The 18,655-nt window shown below is 38.7% G+C and overlaps 1 pseudogene; it reads right to left on the reverse strand.

Moving 5' to 3' along the window:
* Positions 1-3,134: 3,134 nt before the first annotated feature.
* On the reverse strand, positions 3,135-6,216 carry LOC141490801 (pyruvate kinase PKM pseudogene; annotated as a pseudogene).
* Between the last annotated feature and the right edge of the window lie 12,439 nt (positions 6,217-18,655).

The raw sequence follows: 18,655 nt of genomic DNA on the forward strand, positions 1-18,655 counted from the left end.
TCTTACTAGAAGACAAGAGGAAGTGTTTTAACTGAGTGATAAAGGAAGAGTGAAGATTTTTTTTTTTATAGTGCAAACAAAAGATTTACAAAATTTGTTTCCAGTTTCAATATTCTCCATGCCCATGGTTCTCTGTATCAGTAGCATCCAATATTTTCTCCTCATTCTGGGAGCTATGAAACTTAGCTATGTGATGTTTCTATATGTTTTCTTTCTGAGATCTTTCAGATAGTGATTGATGGATTTTTTTCCTTTTTCTGTTTTGCCTTCTTGTTCTCAAACTTCAGGGTATTTTTTTTTTTTAGAAAGATTTTATTTTTTTTTTTTGCGTTTTACAATTTTCCCCCCATTCTTGCATCCCTCCCCTCACCCCCAATAGAAGGCATTCTGTTAGTCTTTACATTGTTTCCACAGTATACATTAATCTCAGTGATGAGAGAGAAATCATATCCTCAAGGAAGAAAAAAATATATAAGAGATAGCAAAATTACATAATAATATAACAGATTTGGTTTTTTTCCCCTAAATTTAAGGTAACAGTCTTTGGTCTTTGTTCAAATTCCACAATTCTTTCTCTGGATACAGATGGTATTCTCCATTGCAGATAGCTCAAAATTGGGCATTTTTTCTTGAAAATTTCTTCTAATATTATATCAAGATTCTTTTTAATCGTATGTTTTTCAGGTAGGTCACCTATTCTTTTTTTAAAATTAATTTATTTATTTTGAATTTTACAATTTTTCCCCTAATCTTGTTTCCCTCCCCCCCGCCCCCCACAGAAGGCAGTCTGTTAATCTTTACATTGTTTCCATGGTATATACATTGATCTAAGTTGAATGTGATGAGAGAGAAATCATATCCTTAAGAAAAAAAATAAAATATAAGAGACAACAAAATTACATAATAAGATAAGTTCATGTAAATCCTTCCAGGCTTCCCTGAATTCCCATTCCTCCTGGTTTCTAATAGAACAATAGTGTTCCATGACATACATATGCCACAGTTTACTAAGCCATTCCACAATTGATGGACATTCACTCAATTTCCAATTCATTGCCAACCACAAACAGGGCTGTTATGAATATTTTTTTGTATGTGATGTTTTTACCCTTTTTCATGATTTCTTCAGGGTATAGACCCAGGAGTGGTATTGCTGGATCAAAGGGTATGCACATTTTTGTTGCTCTTTGGGTGTAATTCCAAATTGCTCTCCAGAAAGGGTGGATGAGTTCACAGCTCCACCACCAACAATGTATTAGTGTCCCAGATTTCCCACATCCCTTCCAATGTTGATCATTGTCCTTTCTGGTCATATTGGCCAATCTGAAAGGTGTGAGGTGGTACCTCAGAGATGCTTTAATTTACATTTCTCTAATAAGTAGTAATTTAGAGCAATTTTTCATACGATTATGGATTGCTTTGATTTCCTATCTGTAAATTTGGGCTATATATTATTTCTCCTTCATCTGTTCTCTAGATCTTTTGTTTTACTGATGAGATATTTTACTTTCTCTTCTATTTTTTTCATTCTTTAGATTTAGTTTTATGATTCTTTGGCATCTTAGAATGTCATTAGTTTTCAGGGAATTATTTTCCTTGAACTTTTTGATTCAAGTTGCTTGACTTTCTTGGATTTCTTTTTTTTTCTAATTTTTCCCTCAATCTCTCTTGTTTGATTTAAAATTTCCTTTTAAAGTTTTTCAAGGGGCAGAGCCAAGATGGCAGCATTAGAACAGCTTGTCCTAGGAACTCACTCTGAAATATTTCAAAAACCTTAAAATTATGACTCTAACTAAATTTTCAAGAGACAGAACCCACAGAAAGATCCAGTGAGGAAATTCTCCAGCCCAAGGTAATCTGGAAGACCGCAGAAGTCTCTATTCCACAGAGTTGGATGGGGTGATAGCAAAGGGAGGATCACTGTGTGAGAGCAAAGGAATTCCAGCCCTCCAGAAAACATTCATGGGGTGCCTGGGTCCCTGGGAGTGCTGGCTCCTGGCAGCAGAAGCAGTTTCCTGACCTGCCACCCAAGGGAACACCAATCACAACTTGGAAGATCAGCAGTGAAACTTCTGCCAGAGCAAGTGCAAAACCCAAGCTAGTGTGACACTCCTTAGTGCAGCAGCCCAGACCCCAGGAAATGGAAGCAGGTCAACAGAGCTGCCCAGTGGGGAGCCATCTGGCAGCTGCTTTCAGAGCACTCAGTCCACAGAAAGTAAGGGGGAGACTGTCAAAGTCTCTCCTCTGTCCCTGGGTCAGGACTCTTGGTGCCTTGCCCATATTCAGATCCTGGTCACAGTCTGGGCCCCCCCATTTCCATAGGACAGTAGACCTGCCTCATAGCTCCAGGGCCAAGAGTTCCCTTGTGTTCATCCACAGACCAGAGCACAGGCAGGAGAGCAGTCAGAGCCTCTCATAAGACCTTGAAGGAACTGAGATCCTTATGGGGGTGTCCCAATAATACTCAAAAGCTCAGGAAGCACGCCAAAAACCAGGGCATAGGCTGGGGAAATGAGTAAACAGGAAAAAAAAGGAACCTGATCATAGGTAATTACTTTGGTCCCATGGAGGATCAAAACACACAAAAAAATAACAAAGTCCAAGCTTCTTCATCTAAAGACTCCAAGAAACATAGGAATTGGGCTCAGGCTATGACAGAGCCCAAATAACATTTTGAAAATCAAATAAGGGAGATAGAGGAAAAATTGGAAAGAGAAATGAGAGAGAGATGCAGGAAAAATATGAAAACCAAGTCAGCAGCTTGGTGAGGGAGATCCAAAAAATGCTGAAAAAAACAACATGTTAAAAACCAGTTTGGGTTAAGTGGAAAGAGCAGTTCAAAAAGTTAATGAGGAAAAGAATACCTTAAAAAGCAGAACTGGCCAGATGGGAAAAAAAGACAAGAAAGCTCTCTGAGGAAAACAATTCCTTCAAATGTAGAATGGAGCTAAAGGAAGCTGATGACTTTGCAAGGAATCATAATTATCAATAAAACAATATCATGATAATTAAACAATATCAAAGAATGAAAAACTAGATGAAAATGTGAAATATCTCATTAAAAAAAACAACTGACCTGGAAAACAGATCCATAAGAGACAATTTAAAAATTATTGGACTACCTGAAAGTCATGATCAGGAAAATAGACTTGACTTCATTTTTTTTTGCTTCAGCTTGTGTTTATTGACAATAATGGATTCTACAGCCAAATACAGCACAATAGGAGTGTAGTTTGTTCCAGATTGAAAAAAAGAAGAGAAATATTGGGTGAACAGGAACACTCACAATGTGAGAGGCTGGGGATTGGTAAGTGGGCAAGGAGTGTAGCAAGGCCTGCTGTCTAAGCCATCAGGAACTATTCCAGGAAGAATTTCCTTTCCATCCTAGGCTCCCTCCTCCAACTGAAGGGAAAAAAGTGGCTTATGACTGGAAGCTTCTTCCTCCCCCCAAGGTAGGAGTGCCTTATCAGAGAACACCATTACTAAATATCACATTATTCTCTAAAATATATTGAATTTTAGCAGCTGGTTCAGCTTCTATTTTAATTTGACTTTTAACTTTAAGTGTGTGAAACGACACTTTCATTTACATGATGGAGGGGGAGAAAGGGAGGGTGGTTCCTCTAGTCAGGAAAGATGTACTAGACCATACACACTGAGGACTTGCATTTAGAGGGACTGTGGCTAGTGCCTAAGTGTGTGCATGAAGGATGTCTAGATTAATTTAAAACACTGATACATTTTACTTTAATTCCCTATGTCAAAGATGATTATCCCAAGCTAAGCCACAGTTGCTCTACCTTTACACACCACCAGAGGTGTGATAAACTGATTCGCATGTTTCTAGGTGGGGAAGGAGGAAGATAGGTCTAATATAAATTTCTTTAAGAGGCTTTAATTTTTTTTTTTTCGAGAGTGTAGTCTAAAGCCTCTAATAACTAGAAATTGACAACATTAAAAGCTGCAGATCTAATGGATGTGGGCAGAGACAAGGAGTGAGGCTGCTGAAGTTACCCACACAAGATGCTCAAATGCTTTTTCATGGAACTGGCAGCACACGCATAGTGTTGGTGAAACCTGGACCTGGATGCCAACCGTTCAGTACAATGACCACATCATCTTTCTTGAAAAAGACATGGGCTTTGCCGACTTTCATGGCAAAATTAACTCTGAGGTCCACATCTTCAGCCCATACCTCTTGAACAGGATCCCTGCACAACACAGGAAAGACGCCAAGGTACAGGTGACACTGGTGTGCAGCCTGAAAACTGCGAGTAACAGCAATGATGGGAGCTCGAGGACGGTACCTGGCTACCTGAAAAGCAGACCTTCCAGATTTGGTGAGAAGGATAATGGCTCCACTGCAACACTTGAAGGAAGCCTCTATGGCACCCACAGCAGCAGCTTCAGTGGGATCCTTGGTTAAAGGGGTCAGGAGGTGAAGCTCCTCAAACAACTGCGAGTGAAAGATGACGGCCTCTGCCTCTCGGGCAATCATGTGTTGCATCCTCACAGCTTCTACTGAATAGTCTCCTTTGGCAGTCTCTCCAAACAGCATGATACAACCAGCTCCATCTAAGACAGCATTGGCTACATCACTGCCTTCAGCTCGTGTGGGGCGTGGCTTCTTAATCATGCTCTCAAGCATCTGAGTGGCACAAATAACACGTTTGCCAACTCGATTACACCTTCCAATCATCATCTTCTGAGCAACAAAGACTTTTTCTGCAGGGATCTCAATACCTAGGTCCCCTAGAGCAACCATGATTGCCATCACTGGCTTCCAGGATTTCATCAAATCTTCAGACTCCTTCATGGTTTTCAATCTTGCTGATGATCTTGATATGTTTTCCTTTTTCTCCCAGGACCTTTCGAACTGCATGAACATCCTCTGCCTTTCGGATGAAAGATTCAAATACTATATCCACATCTTGCTCCAGTCCAAATTTTAGATCTTGGATATCCTTCTCAGAGACAGCAGGCAAATCTACAGCTGCCCCAGGAAGATTCACACCCTTCTTGCTGCCCAGCATGCCACCATTTTCCACCTCAGTGATGAGATAAATCTTGACCTTTCTCTTTCACAAGAAGAGAAATGAGCCCATCATCCACAAAGACTTTGCTGCCAACATCCACCACCTTGCAAATGTTTTTGTAGTCTAGCCACAAGATATTTTCATCACATTTCCCCATATAGACATTATCCAAGGTGATTTTGAGAGTGTGGCCCTTCTTTAGCTCCACTTCAGCTGTGCCACTCCCCTTGATGAGTCCAGTCCGGATTTCTGGTCCTTTAGTATCCAAAGCTATAGCAATAGGCCAGTAGTGGACAGGATCAGAAGCATAGCTTTCTGTAGCTGCTCGCACATTTTTGATAGTTTCTGCATGATATTCATGAGTTCCATGGGAGTTCAGATGAGCCACATTCATTCCAGCTTCAATCATCTCTTTTAATTTCTCCACAGACCTCGAGGCTGGGCCAATGGTGCAGATGATACCAGTGTTTCGGGCAACGATGGGTTCTGAATCAATGTTCAAACAACGCATATGCTCCAGAAAGGTGTCAGCCATGGCAGCATACAGCTGCTGGTTTTGAAGAGTTGTGACTCCTAATTCACCGGTTGTTTTCCCCAAATCCATTTTGCCGGATCTCTGATCTTTAGATTTTTTCTTATTGGTTTCACTTAAAATCGATGGCCCAGATTGGAAAGTATACCCCACAGAATAGGATGTGCTTTGCCTTGAAGGACTGGCCAGGCGGGCACAGTCAGCAAGCTGGGCTTGGTGCAGGCTGGAGCATGCCGGAGCTGCGAGGTGGCATGTGGACCGGAGCGGGCAGCGCTGCTCTGCCGCCTCCCGAGGCTGCAGTCTCAAGCTTGACTTCATGTTTAAAGAATTTCTACAGAAAAATTGTCCTGATATCCAAGAAGCAGAGGGCAAAATAAAAATTGAGAGAATCTATCGATCTCCTAAAAGAGATCCCCAAAAAGCAACACCCAGGAATATTATAGCCAAGTTCCAGAACTCCCAAGTCAAAGAAAAAATACTACAGAAGGAAACAATTCATGCATCATGTAGCTGCAGTCAAGATTACACAGGACTTAGCAGCGCCAACATTAAAGACTCATAGGACTTGGAATAAGATATTCTGGAAGCAAAAAAACTTGAAATACAACCAAGAAACAACTACCCAGCAAAACTGAACATCCTCTTCCAGGGGAAAAGATGGACTTTCAGTGAAACAGAGGAATTTCAAATGTTCCTGTTGAAACGACCAAAGCTGAACAGAAAGTTTGACCTTCAAGTACAGGACTCAGGTGAAGCACAGAGAGGGAGGACAAGAAGGGTAAATTATGAGGGATTTAATGATGATGAACTGCATGTATTTCTGCATGGGAAGATGATACTGATAATACTCATATGAACCTCATTTATTAGAGCAGTTAGAAGGAGCATATATAGACAATGCACAGGAGGGAGTAGGATTTAAAGGTATACTATATCATAAAAATGGAGTCAATGGTGAAAAGGAAATGTACTGAGAGAAAGGGAAAGGAAAAGGAGAGGAGGCTAAGATATTTCATGTAAGAGTTAAGACATAGCTTTTGCAATGGTATGGAAGGGGAAGGTGAGGGGGAATGAGGGAGCCTTCATTCTCATTGGAAATGGCTCAGAGAAGAAACAACATACATACTCAATATGGTATAGATATCTAGAAGAAAAAAAGAGAGAAAGGGGATGGGGGAGAAGGGGGATGTAGGGGATAGAAGAGAGGTTGGTTCATGGGAGAGGATAATCAGATATAATATAGACTGAAGCACTTTTTTTTCTTTTACTTTATTTCTCATTAATATTTTTATTTTTGTGGGGGGAGGGGGATTATGTTTACTCTTACAAGACTATTTTAGTAATGTATAAATAAATAAAAATGTAAATTGAAAAAATAAAAACAAAGTTTTTCCAAGAACTCTTTTTGTGCCGAGGACGTTTGTTATTTTTCATTGAAGAAGCTTTTTATTTTAGCTCTGACCCCAGATCTCTATCTCCCATAGTAACTATCTATAGTTGGACTTTTTTCTCCTTTGCTTACTCATTTTTACTTATTTCCTTTTTTTGTTTTATTTTGTTTCTAGCAGCTATTAGTGTAATCAAATTGTAGTCCCAGGTCTCAGGACCCTCTTATAGTTACTTTCTAAGGTGGGTCTCAGGACCCAAACTTGGGCTCACCACTCCACTCCATTCATTTGTCAAGGTTACAGTCTGTCTAATCTGATATTTTAAGATTTTTAATATTTATTGATCTATACATTTTTGATCAGAAGTTAGTCTCTTAACCTTTAACTAATAGTTATAAAATGTCGGTCTGCTATGTAAGGCCTAACTCCTACAATGTTGACTTCACCTGTGTCAATATTTTTATCATGTCACCTCAATGTTAGCACTAATAAATTCCTTACTTGATCAACAAAACTCAAGATAACAGACATCTTGGAAGAGAAGAAAAAAACCTATTGTTATTTGTAAACATTTACTCTTTAGTATAAGTGGAATTCTTTTTAATAGAAATTTTAAGCAAATATTGTAAGATTTGAGAGAATCATATTGTAAAACCATGTCATCTATATGAAATCTCATTGGTTGGCTGCCCAAAGTTTTATGATTCTTTGTTCATTTCTATAAAATGCCCCCCCAATTTTGTATCAATGTTGGCATTTGCAAGGATGCCATCCGCCCATGGGTTTTGCTAAGATCCTAGAGAATTAAACTTCATTCATAAAACTAACTTTGTTATTTCATTTTTAGGCTAAGGAAATTATGGTTAACAGGTCCCTAGCCACACTGTCCCACAAATGATCTTGCTTCCTGTAGTCTGCCAATGGCTGCGAACTATAGCTGACTATTTGTGGCCACAGCTAGCAGGGTCCCTGTTCCTTGCTACTTCAGGTGTGGGTTAATTTTGGTTTTTGCAAGGCAATAGGGTTAAGTGACTTGTCCAAGGTCACACAGCTAGGTAACAATTATTAAATGTCTAAGGCTGGATTTGAACTCAAGTATTCTTGACTCTAGGGCTTAGTTTCTTCTCCCTGAAGAAGCCTGGGATACTTCTGGTCAGCATAGCTGAGCTTGGCATCCCTCAACAGTTGAAGGTCCTTCAGTCTTCTCTTAATCAGTCATTAGATCCCTACTTTGACTACAAAATGAAAATTTCTAAGACTGCCTTTCAACCCAGCTGCTCCCAGGACTTGTTGGTTGATTCTACAGTCAGTCTGGCGTTACTTGCACTTCATTCAGAACAAACCTCTGGTGGGGTGGGGTGGAAGAGGGAGGAGTCTTCTCAGATGTATAACTTTACCCAATATTTATTTCTGCTGCTCTTGAGTTGATGTTCTTTTTTGTTTTTTTGTGGAGGAAATATGGAGAGCCAAAAGTTTTCTGACCTGCTCAGCCATCTTGCTAGAATCCTCTCCCACATAATGCCCTTTTAATTTTTGGAGACAGCAATCAACTCTAAAATTTTCTTGTCAACTAATTGTTGAATGCAACTAGCTTTGCCTAACCCCAGAGCTATGGATTGACTGAGGGCAATTGAACTCATTTAAAAGAGAACTAACCAGTTTAAAAAATAATGATAAATGATGAATGCAGATGTCAGAAGGGCTACCAGACTTAGATCCCAACTGACCCAGTGATTGGAGCAGGTTCAAACTGATTTCCTCCACTGTTTCAACAGGAGATTGAGTCAGAAGTTTCAACCAGTTGTCACCCTCCCACCAGGCTTCCAGGTCTTCTCTATGGACTTTTGTTATGCAAACATCTTAAGTCTTTGTATCCCCAAGAGAGGACTTCTGATTAAAATGTATTTAGCTCTGTCCATCTCTGTCTCTCTTAGTTACTCTGATGCCCTAATGCTATGTGGTAATCCCCAATTGCAATTCCCTTGTTCCTTTTTTTTTTTTTAGGTTTTTGTAAGGCAAATGGGGTTAAGTGGCTTGCCCAAGGCCACACAGCTAGGTAATTATTAAGTGTCTGAGACCGGATTTGAACCCAGGTCCTCCTGACTCCAGGGCCCGTGCTCTATCCACTGCGCCACCTAGCCACCCCAATTCCCTTGTTTCTAATAAAGATCCCAATTTTTGTTTCTTTGGTAGTCTTCTTTATTTCAGGTTGACATAACTGGTGTCAGGAAGTGGAATTTGAAGACGCCTGCCCGCTGTTTTCAACCTTGGAAATCTGATACTAGGGGCAGCTAGGTGGTGGAGTGGACAGAGCACCAGCCCTGGAGTCAGGAGTACCTGAGTTCAAATCCGACCTCAGATACTTAATAACTTAATAATTACCTAGCTGTGTGGCCTTGGACAAGCCACTTAACTCCATTTGCAAAAAAAAAAAACCTCAAAAAAACCTAAAAAAAAGAAAAAGAAATCTGATACTAGTAGGGATCCCTTATTTTCTAGTCCAGTTTTGACTCAAAGGATTGGGTGAGTCTCTCAAACTTCCTGAACTATCTCTTTTAGTTGTGTTCTTGGCAACTTAAGGGTTTGTTTTAAAAAAAAAGTTTCTTGGGGGAATGGGAGAGGGAGGGAGAAAAAAAATGTACAGCAGAGAACAAAAGAGAACCTAGAAGGAAGCATGGAAAAAAATAGGATAGTTTTGAGACAAAGTATAGGAGTTATTATATTAATTTTTGGGAAATGGAAATGCATTGTTTCATATTGAATCTTCTCTTATGCTCTGCTCTGAATATGGAAAAGCTTTAAAAAATTTTTTTCACTTGTATTGATTTAAAATGCTATAAAAATTTTTTTAAGTTAAAAGGAAAACTTCAAAACAAAGTTAAAAAAAAGAGACTCTTGGGCAATTTGGGGTCCTTTCCAACAGAGCCCCCTAAAAAAGGAATAGGGCTGGGTTTGTAATTATGGATCATTTGTGGCCACTCTGACAGAACTCTCTAAAAGGAGACCTCCTGGGTATAACTTTTTTTGTACTTTTGTCTATCTATGTGGAATGCCAGGTGTTCCATTGTGCATTTTTATATGTGTGTGTGTGTGTGTGTGTGTGTGTGTGTGTGTGTGTGTGAGTGTGCTGACATCCTGGAAGGGGAAGATTCACATTGCTTTTGTGGAAATCTTTAGAATAACTGAAAAGGCACTCCTTCTAATGGAATGTCTGATATACAGCTCCTCCACTCCATCCTGTTGCCTCCACCCTTTCTTAGTTGGGGGCTGCTCCCTTCTTTGATTATACAAGCCAGAGGTAGCTTTTCAAATCTGGCCTTCTGACAGTCAAAACTGTATGAAAAGCCCACTTGAAGACTCCATTTGGCATTGTGGTTTTCTAGCCAGGTCTCCCCATTACCTGTATTATCAGCAAACTTAGAGAAATATCAATAAGCATGTTTGTTAATCTAACTTTGTGTTGCTCACTCTTAAGGTCAAATTCTAGAGATTAATATTTGTCCTTCATTAGGACAAACCCTTAAATTTAAAGTATATTTAATTTAATTATTATTTTTAAGACCAAACTTAGAGAGGTCCTTAGTATCTTCCAGTAAAAAGCTTCCTTGGAGATGCTATATGACTTTTAGAAAGATAGGCACTTAATTTACCTGTGAGCTGATTTATTATAATCATGTGAAAGCAATTTATGTCTGACCCTAAGAATACTTAGTGAAACCTGCTATTTAAGGTGGAATCTTATGATACTACAGTTGATGTCATTCTGTGTCAGAGTCCAGGTATGATCAAGAAATGCTATTGAGCCAATCAACTAAAATTCCAGAGGCTTTATAGAGGACAGCTGGGGACTCTAGTTCTGTTTTATGAAAAAGCTGCTAGAGTCAATTTTGTCATAGACTGAGGTAGGACTCTTCTAACTCAATTTCCCCAGAATGACATTTCCTCTTGAATGGAAAATTTTTCTACCTGACTTATTCAAAATCTGGCTATGACATTTTGTCACTACCATTGATTGCCTATATAACTCTTGCCTGGAATCAACATTGTGTTAGGGAAGTATTTTTTCCCCATACTAGCTATATATATATCTTTTCCTTTTATGGAAAATTTCTGTAATCATGGTGGATAATCAATAGAAGATAAGAACACAACACTGAAGATTTATTTCATGGTTTAAGGCTGGAATGTACCTACTAGGTATTAAATTTATACAATCCAAGTTATTCAACCTGAAATTAAAGTTCTTTTCATATCCCAAACAACCAAGTAGATTAGGACTAGGACTTGGGCTTGTCCCCTGCAGATGGTTCTGTATTACTATAAAAAATAAGGTCCTTCAAATATCTCACAATGGTATGGGAATAATTAGACAATGATATTAGAATCTGTGAAAACAGGATATCATTTTGTTACATATAATGAGGCTGATTTAAACATTTTCTGTTCCATATTGAAGAATTTTAGCTCAATCAACTTAGAGGAGAGTGACTATGGTTTATATTATGTTGTTTCAAAAAGACAATGGTTTTATTTAGATTTATCATTTAAGTGAAATTAATACATATACAAATCATGCTTTGAAATGCAAACTAATTACAAGTCTGAAGAGGATTTGAGTGTTTTTCTATATGTTGTCATCTTTTAAATAAATACATTTGTATAGTCATTAAACTTAGGCAAAAAAGGTACCTCTACTTATAAAGGAGGTTGTTACCTATGTATTCATGTGTAGGACTAGATCCTTAGCAGCCACTTATCCTTCTAAGGGGAGAATGAGCAGCTTAAGAGTGTATAATTAGGGTGGATAAATGTTTCTAATGGTATACAAAGACCTTGAGCATATTCTAATATGAAATTATTAAAAACTGCATTAGAATTTTATGATTTCTTAATTATTTGAATTTTCTGAAAATCTTGACATAACAATTTGCTAACTTGCCTCACAAGGCAACTATTAGTAATAAACTGAAATTCCTTCCCTTTCTGGGGGTTAAAACTTTGAGGGAGAATGAAGTACATGAATGTTGTAAGTTAAATGATAATAGATTGTAGAGTTAATGCCAATTTAAAAAGTACTCTTAAACCTTAACTTAAATAACTACATTGTTAGGGGCAACTAGGTGGGACAGTGGACAGAGCAATGGTTTTTAAGCCAGGAGAACTTGAGTTCAAATCCAGCCTCAGACACTTGATTCTTACTAGTTATGTGACCCTGACTAAGTCCCTTAACCCCATTTCATTGCCAACCCCCCCCCCAAAACCCAAATTGATAAATATCAAATCCACAACCAGTAGGGTTCATTCTATTGATCAGATTCTCATAACTTCTTTTAGATTCTCCCTTCAGCCTATTGTTGGCAGTGTCTAAATCAAGTATCTGGTTTATATAAGTATAGGATGATCAGGCAATATGGAAAAATAGACATACTTTCCTGGAATTTAGTATTCTTATTAGAGCTATAAATTTTGAGCTAGTTCTTATTAAATGGACTAGTTATTGACAAAACAAACTTGAAATGACTTGAATTGTACTGAGTTCTATTTTGCAAAAAAATTTTAACAGAAAGGGGATCTTTAAAAATGACCTTAAGAGGACCTTCGGCCAAGAGGTGGCAGAGAAGACAGGCACAGAGTTAATCTCCTGATCTTCCCTCATAAATAATATGAAACAAACCTCTTAACAGAAATCTGATCCACAAAACCCAGAAAGAGAAACTAGGAGAAGAAGATCTAACTCAAGGTTTGTCCTCTGGGATCGTGGGTGAGCTGGGTGCAGAGGGCTGACTTTGCTGGGAGCATAGGACAGGGTCACAGCCTGAGAGCTCAACTAGCCTGATCAGTAGGGCAGGAAAGATCCTGAGACCTTGAAAGTGCAACCAGACTGAGTGGAGATGGGGTGGGTGAGAGTCTGAGAGCTCCACTAGCTTGATCAGCGGGGTGGACTAGAGCATGCAAGCCTGATCTTCCAACTAGGGAGCAGAGTAATTGGATGTGTCACTGAAGGTCTGGAGCTCCCTGGCAATGCTGGAGAGAGTTCCAGTGCTTCATATTAGATGAGGCCTCTTGCCAGAACAAACACAATTGCAGCCCACCTTTGCCCCAGGCTTGTGAGCAGAAGACCTCTCTCAGCTGTGAATAGGGAGAGTAATTACCTTGCCCTAGGACAAAATCCAGCATTGATCAAGGATAAAAATACCCAACAACTTTATCCACCCACTTCAAGTTAAGAGAGAGGGCCCTCAAATTAAGGTCACAGACACTACAGAGAAAGCAACCAACACAGCCTTCTGGCCAGCCCACTTGGAGTTACTAAACCCAGTGAGCAAAGCCTCTAGGGATCTCAACATCAAACCTCTGTGAACCTGCCCCTTGCCATCATAAGGTCTTAGTAAAATGAAGAAAGACCAGCAGAGATGGGGGTCCAGAGAAAAATTCCTAGAAGGAAAAGACCCTAACTCAGAGAGACCTAGAACCTCTGAGGAGAATGTGATCTGGTCTCCAGCCCAGAAAGACTTCCTTGAAGAAATTAGGAAGGAGTTTAAAAATCAATTGAGGGGCGGCTAGGTGGCGCAGTGGATAAAGCACTGGCCCTGGAGTCAGGAATACCTGGGTTCAAATTCAGTCTCAGACACTTAATAATTACCTAGCTGTGTGGCCTTGGGCAAGCCACTTAACCCCATTTGCCTTGCAAAAACCTAAAAAAACAAAACAAAAAAAATCAATTGGAAGATTTGGGAGAGACAATTAACACCTTGTAACAAGAAAACAAATCATTGGAAAATACAATTGGACAAATGCAAAAAGAAAATTCTCTCAAAACCTCAAATGGTCAAATGGAAAACTCTTTCAAAAAAAGAACTGACCAACTGGAAAAGGAGTTGCAAAAGGGAAATGAAGAAAATTCTTCTCTAAAAAAAAAAATGGAGTCTGTGGAAACTAATGACTTCATGAGACAGCAAGAGCCTGTTAAACAAAACCAAAAAATCGAAAAAAATAGAAGAAAATGCAAATACTTCAACAGCAAAACCACCTCCCTTGAGAACCAACAGAGAAGGGACAACCTGAGAATTAATACTCAAACACTGAAGAGAAAAAAAGCCTGGACTTAATATTACAGGATTTAGTGATGGAAAACTGCCCTGATATCATGGAACCAGAGGGCAAAATTGTTATTGAAAGAATACATTGATCCCCTCTGGAAAGAGATTCTAAAATGAAAATACAAAAGAATTTTGTGGCCAAATTCCAGAGCTATCAGATAAAAGAGAAAATCCTGCAAGCAGCCAGAAAGAAACAATTTAGATACCAAGGAGCCACAATAAGGATTACACCTGACCTGACTGCATCAACATTAAGGGATTCAAGGGTCTGGAATGAGATATTCTGAAGAGCAAGGGAGCTTGGAATGCAGCCAAGAATCTACTACCCAGCAAAGTTGAGACTTCTCTTTCAGGGGAAAAGATGGACATTTAATGAAATGGGAGATTTCCAACATTTCCTGATGAAAAGTCCTGATGAAAAGTTCAGAAAATTTGGATATCAAACAGCAGGCTCAAGAGACACATGAAAAGGTTAAAAGGGGGAGGGGGTAAAGGAAAAAAAACTGCTATCCAATAAGGTAAAACTGGCTATAAACTCACTTGGGAGAAAGGTTCTCATAACTCTTGAGAATTGTAACTCTATTAGAGAGAATATACTTAGCCAGAAGTGATGGACACTCATGACTTTTAGGTGACTCAGAGAGAATGATTTAAAAACAACACCTCCTTAAAGAGAGGGACAGTAAGGAGACAGGGAAAAGGGAGGAGACTGAATGGGGCAAATCTCATTACATTAAGAGGTACAAAAGACTTATTGTAATAGAGGGGAAGAAGAGAGAAGCTGAAAACCACCTGAATCTTCCTCTCATCAGATATGGCTTAAAGTTAACTTATACAAACACTCAGTTAAGTTAAGAAACTTATCTCACCTTTCACGTATTAAAAGGGGAAAAGGGGAGGGAGGAGACAGGGACGGGGAAGAAAAGGGGGAACTAACAGAAGGAAGGGAGGGAAGAAGGGGAAAAGGGAAAGGAGAAAGAAAGGGGAGGGGGACTGACATAGCAAAATACTGGGGAATATGGGTAAAGGGAAAAGATATATTCTTTTTTTAATTAAAGATTTTATTTATTTTGAGTTTTACAACTTTTCCCCCTAATCTTACTTCACTCCCTGCACCCCCCACAGAAAGCAATTTGTCAGTCTTTACATTGTTTCCATGTTGTATATTGATTCAAATTGAGTGTGATGAGAGAGAAATCATATCCTTAAGGAAGAAACATAAAGTATAAGAGATAACAAGATCAGACAATAAGATATCAGGTTTTTTTTCTAAATTAATGGAAATAGTCCTTGAAATTTGTTCAAACTCCATGGTTCTTTATCTGGATACAGATGGTATTTTCCATTGCAGACAGCTCAAAATTGTCCCTGATGGTTGCACTGATGAAATGAGCGTGTCTATCAAGGTTGATCATCACCCCCATGTTGCTGTTAGGATATACAGTGTTTTTCTGGTTCTGCTCATCTCACTCAACATTAGTTCATGCAAATCTCTCCAGGCTTTCCTGAATTCCTATCCCTCCTGGTTTCTAATAGACCAATAGTGTTCTATGACATACATATACCACAGTTTGCTAAGCCATTCCCCAATTGAAGGACATTTACTTGATTTCCAATTCTTTGCCACCACAAACAGGGCTGCTATGAATATTTTTGTACAAGTGATGTTTTTACCCCAAAAAGGAAAAATATAAATAGAGGGAAGATAGCAAGGAGGGCAGTAAAGAGTTAGTAATTATAACTTTGAATGTGAATGAGATGAACTCTCCTTTAAAACATAAGCGAATAGGATAGGATTTCTCTCTCATCACATTCAACTTAGATCAATGTATACCAAGGAAACATTGTAAAGACTAACAGACTGCCTTCTATGGAGGAGAGGGAAGGAAGATTGGGGGGGAAAATTATAAAACTCAAAATAAATAAAATCTTTTAAAAATTACCTTAATAAGCAGAAAATGCTACAATAAGCTGCTGTGAGAATCCACCTATTCTAGAATGCCTAGGAATGGTGACTTCCTAGAAATCAGATGATGGTAGTAGTAGGTATTCTCAGATACTAGACTGCTGTATGAGATATCTGAACTCTAAGATATAAATGATGAAATGAACATTGGGAATGGGCTTCTCTTCTTCCCTTTCATTATCCTCCATGTATATTGTTCCTTGGAAGTCCTGCTTTTAGAAGGGTATCAGCCTCCTCTGGCTCATCAATGCATTGATCAATCTCTTTTTCTTCTTCCCCTGATGTTATACCCAACATGCTAAGTCTCATAGTTAAAAATCCTTGATGAAGTATTAATACCTTCTAGTCTTATACTCCGGTCAGTCTGATTCTCCCCTGAAGATAAAAGAGGACATTCTTTGCCTAATTTCTTTCTTACTTGCCTTAATCACTGAATGAGCATTACTTAGACAAAACTGAGGTTTGTTAAAGATTTTATCTTAAAAAGGCCAAGGTCTCCCACTGCATCCAGGGTCATCTCCAGTTGTCCTGCTCCAAATCTGGTCACTGGACCCAGAAATGGTCTGATTAGAACAAAATAAGAGATGTTGCCTTTCATATTTTGAACACATGGCTATTTTTAATATAATCTCTAACTGTATTAGCTTTTTTGATGCCATATTCTCTTCTAGATTCATCTTGAAATTGCTGGTCCCTAAAATACTTAGAACTTTTTTCACACGTAGCCAAGTCTCCTAACTGATGCTTATAGTCGATTTTTTTTTAGACCATGTAGTATCATCTTATCAAGCTTGCCTAGATTCTGATTCTAATTTGAACATTCTTTGAGTCCTTTAAAAGTCTGATGGGCACATCATTTATGTCTATATCTAAATAATTAATAAAATGGTAAATTAATTAAATGCCTATGGTAAAAATGAAAGTTTTTCCAAAACATATTTTTACATAGGTAGACCCCATGACAGTGTGAAAAATAACTTCATGGCCTAATGCTCAGTCAATCCACTCTGGCAGTGGGACAGAAACTTTTACAAGGAGAAAGGAGATCTGTAGTGGTGGGTGTCATTACACAGCTGAAGTCCATCAATACTCCTCTAATCCTTCATTTATGAAGTAAATATTTAACAGCAGGTGCATAGCAATAAAGTAGCTGGATACAAAGAAACATATCACATAGTGCCTGGCCTCAAGAAATTTATAGTTAGTTATAGGAAAGTGACATAACAAATGAAAATTTAAATAATAGAAATGCAGCAAAACCATGTCTAAGTCACATAAATGGCAGAGACAATGAATTTGGAGGGAGAAGGGGTCATAATGGACTGGATTAGTTGGGAAAGAGAGGAGGATTAGGAGGGTGAGGGTGGATCAACTAGATTTCCAGGAATAGCAATCTTTATCAGGGAACATGATATCCTCATCCATTTCAAATGTCAGAATTATGATGATCTTTTTGCAAATGTTTTTAAGATAAACACTGGAATAATGTACAATCAAGTGTTCTATAAAATGGAATTTCACATTGTCTTTGGGTCCCAATAAAAGCAGAAGCAACAATTTTTCTGTCTTTCCAAGAAAAAAATATGTAAACCTCTTTTATTAGCTACAACTTCTTTCTGTCTTCTGGTTTTATTTATTGAGGATGTGTGTGTGTCAAGGGTGATGCACTCAAGTTCCTCCAGCAACATATGCTGGTTTGGGGATGAGCATTTCCCACTTAGAGTACCAACAGATAAGCTAAAGCATATATAAAAGTGTAAAAACCAGGAGACTTCTAATGTGTTTTGCCCCCCCTCTGCACCATCACTGCTAAACTGAGAGGGATTGAGGACAATACACATTCTTATGTCTTGAGTTGCCCTGACCAAAGAGTTCATCACCAAGTGGTCAGTTAATCAGTACATTGATAAAAGTTTATGATGAATTTACTTTGTGTGGCTCACTGTGCTAAGTGCTAGGAAGGCAAAGAAAAGTGAAAAGTCAGACACTGGCTTAAGGAGCCTGTATGCTCAGAGGTCAGCCTGCTGATAACAGAAGCCTTGCCCAGTGAGACTGGCCTCAGAACACAGGCTTGGCGTTCCTGGTTTTGGACCAGAATTCTTTTCAGCATAGTGAAAGCTGCCAGTTTTTAGTCTGTTTTCATTGCCATCTGACATCCAGAGGCACTTTCAGATCAATGAGTCACTGAAGGAGTCTATGAAGGACACATACCTGTCTAACCTAAAATCAAGCTCCCAGAATGCTCATCATAGGTAAAAATATGTTTGGACTGCTTCTCACAGTGCTACAGTATTTTCTTGTCCCTAGGAATTTACCAATTGGAGGTTGGAGGTGAGAGAGCCCTGGCCAGCTGCTCTCCTCTGGACTTCTCCATTATTTCCCCTCACCCTTTTCCCTTCCTACCTTCCTTTGGTGTTCTCTGTTCACTTTTTCAAGGAGTTTTGTTTTCATAGCTGTATCACCAGTGCTTAGCAAAGTGCCTGGGTCATAGTTGATGCTGTTATCTGATAAAACAAAAACTTTCAATGTTTTTTTAAAAAAAATTGTAATCACAAATGTAATTTCAAATATTTTTTCTGATTCTAAAACAATTAAAAATTTATGAAATGTGGCATACCTATGTGCTAAGTAAA

This window comes from Macrotis lagotis, chromosome 6, assembly GCF_037893015.1.
Source record: "Macrotis lagotis isolate mMagLag1 chromosome 6, bilby.v1.9.chrom.fasta, whole genome shotgun sequence".
NCBI lineage: Eukaryota > Metazoa > Chordata > Mammalia > Peramelemorphia > Peramelidae > Macrotis > Macrotis lagotis.